The following is a 3257-nucleotide window of genomic DNA, read 5'->3' on the forward strand; positions in this document are numbered from 1 at the left end:
TAATCCTGAACTTCAAACTACTGTACAAATTACATCAGTGCACTTAAAACATCTATCTTAAAAGGGTAGCCACTGACTTCAATTATTTACAAATGCCTCTTTGTCAAGGAGGAAGAAGGGAGAAGACTGAATTCTGGCAATGCTGCAGCGACCCTCTGCAAAACCATGGGCACACAGAGGTTTTGAGCTCAACCCCAAAATGCTTTGTTTTAACTGCAAGCCTGCTAAGAGGGGAACTGCTTTTCTTTCATTCTGTGCTCTGGAAACTCGTTTTTCATTTTCAAATTATTTGAACCATTCTGACTTTGTGGCTGCAGTCTCAGCCCTGCCAGGGTCCAGGAGCCTTCCATGAGGCTGGGAGTGCCCTGCCCTGGGCACGCAGCCCCCCACAACTGCAACCCCCTGTGAACACTTTCCTGATGGCTCCCCAGGCACACCAGGAATCCTCAGCAGAAATTGCTTTCGTTCTGTTGTTAATATTTAATGCAAAACTTTCATCTTGAAGGAGAAAGACCTTTTGGTTCAGAGGCAAATCTGAAATGATTTTCATATTAAGGCTCTCAATTACTCCTTCTCAAATAAGTGTTTCCATATGGACAACTGTATGACAAGTGGGATAGAGTGGTTTCTGCTTCCTTCAGCTGCAGTTACTGATAATTTCTGCAGAACAGGATGGATTCCTTCACTTCAGACCCAAATTAACTTTCCAAGATACATGCATCTTCACCTCTCACTCCCCCAATCTTAAATTACCAGTACCACAATCCCACTGGGGAACTGGGAAAATGAGAGTATAAAAATGTTTAATTTTTCTAATAGTTTTAATTACCATGTATTTTTAAAGCCCTGTGATTTCTCACGTCGCTGTGGGATAGCTGTTCTAATTTGAGTGGTGACAATGTACGTGGGTATGGAATTAAATTTAAATCCTCCATGGTTACTAACAGCTATCGTCACCACCCTGCACAGGATAACCCTGATGCTTTGCTCTGGGGCCTCCCTTGCCATGGCCATTTTCCCATCTCAAGATTTAAAAGGGATCTCAGTGCCTGAACCTCACCAGTTCTTCCAGCCAGGCTCTGGAAACCAGAGTCACTTACATATCACCCTGGGACTTCTTCATCTTCAGTCCTGTGATCTGAGGTTTGAGACACACAGACATGAGAGATGGGTTTTGGAGTTTATCAGGATGGGCATGTCCTGGAGAACAGCTCTACCAAACAGAGAAGGGGAAATAAACCACCAGCAGTGTTCATCACAGAGGCCCTTCTCTGGGGTTTGTGAGTCTCACACAAGGAAGGGGCTTAGGGCAGTTTGTCACAACCCAGTATGGCAAAATTTGAAAGCCCCAGTGACTGCAGAAGAGATCTGAGGGTACCAAGGGCCTGGGTGGTAGAAGCAGAAAATCTCCCTTAAGAAAGGCCATGCTGGCAAAACAGCCTCACTCCTCGCAGCCTAAAAACACTCGGAAGAACAAGACAGCCGAGCAGCTTTCCTTCAGTAAAGACAATGATCACACTGCCTTGCCTCCTTTTTTGGTCTAACCTTGACATTTATGAGTGTACCCAAGCCTGCAGGAGCAACTGGGATAATCCCAAAGCACAGACCAGGGAGTCCCACCTGCAGCATGCATGAGCAATCCAGCTTTTGGGCAGGCAGCTGAGCAGCCTGCCTATGCTAACAGAAGATTAAGATGTCTATTTTAACAGAAGATTAACATGTAAAAATAAAAGCCAAACGACAACAAGAAAAGTGACAAAATAGCAGCATAAATTACTGTGTAATATGAACATATTAATAAATTACAGGGATAATGATTTTTAAATTATCACTTCATCGCTGATGTATTTCTGCATTAGAGGCAGTATTTCACAATCTATATGAACTGTGCTGCTTTACAGATGTTACCTTTTATAATTCCCATTGAAAAACTGAAATGCTGATCCAGATGACACAGCTGGTTAACATAAGTATTGTATTTTCAGATTTCCAAGAAAACTGTCAGGATGACTTGAAAAAAACATTTGGTTTATTATTTATTAGAAATGCTAGCTTTCCAATGCCAGCTAATTCACTTAAAATGCTATACCAATGTGCTAGGTTCAGCTGAGCAAGGGATTTCCAGCTTTGCACAATTATGGCTTTGGCAGCTAATACTGCTAGCAGCAGGGTTTTTTCCCTTTGGTTTTTGTTTTTTTTTTTTTTTTTCCTTTTTCTTTTTCCATGCAAGTTAACTGACTCCCTGAGTTTCTTCATATGCCCTACAGTATAAATCTGCTGGTTTCAAGGCAAATTTGCTTCATTTTAAATCACGTTAATTTGCTTTTGAAGGTGAACCAATGATTATTTAACTGCTTGGAAATTCTCAGATCACACTTCTGGACGTGTGTGCGGTGTCTGTCCTGCACGTTGAAACCTGTGGGACCAGAAGATCATCAACAGGAGAATGAGGACAGGAGGGGAGAGGAGATGTTGGGGTTTGCAGTGCCTGTGACTGCATGGAAACTCTTCAAACCATGTCCTGTGGTGGCACAGCTGAGGTGAGGGCAACTCCAGTGGAAAAAAAAGCAGGGCCTGGAAAGCAAAAAGTGGCAATTTTTTGTGTCAGACACTACAAAAGGGTGGTGAGCCTTGAGTGCATTCTTAATACCTAATGGAAGACAAGTAATTAGCAACAACATTAATGATCATAAGCGTTAGTAGTTTCAGCCCTCCACGATTTTATGATGTGGAAAGAATAACTGTACATGTCAAAGGTTGGAGGGATTTGGACTCTTTGCTCTCCCACTGAAAAATGCAAATACTGACTTAGATTTCTTGCCCTCAACACCTTTGTTCTCTGAAAAGACAAATGCTGGTGGAGGAGCAACAATCGAATCTTAGTGCTCTGTCTTCTGAAGATGGAAAAAAAAAGAGAAATACCTCAATTTTCAATAGCAGGATGAGGGGTTTTATTTCTCTCTTCATCCTTCATTCATTAGGAGCTGTCAGGTCTCAGGGCACATCAGAGGCACTGGGAGCAGTCAGGTGCCAGCTCCCAGGCTGTCTCCAGAGCTGGCACGGAGGTGGAAATGGAAATGGGCATCACTGCACATCCCTAAGGAGCAGAGCTTCTGCACAGCTCCTTGCCAAAGAAATGGACTGTCTCTACAAGAACTACCAGGCATGTGGGAAGGTGTGTGTGGAAGAAGCTCCATTACCCCCAGAACTCTTGGGAGTGCTGTGCTCCCTGACGGAGGGAAGAGAGCGAACGCTGT

This window comes from Haemorhous mexicanus, chromosome 4, assembly GCF_027477595.1.
Source record: "Haemorhous mexicanus isolate bHaeMex1 chromosome 4, bHaeMex1.pri, whole genome shotgun sequence".
Lineage (NCBI taxonomy): Eukaryota > Metazoa > Chordata > Aves > Passeriformes > Fringillidae > Haemorhous > Haemorhous mexicanus.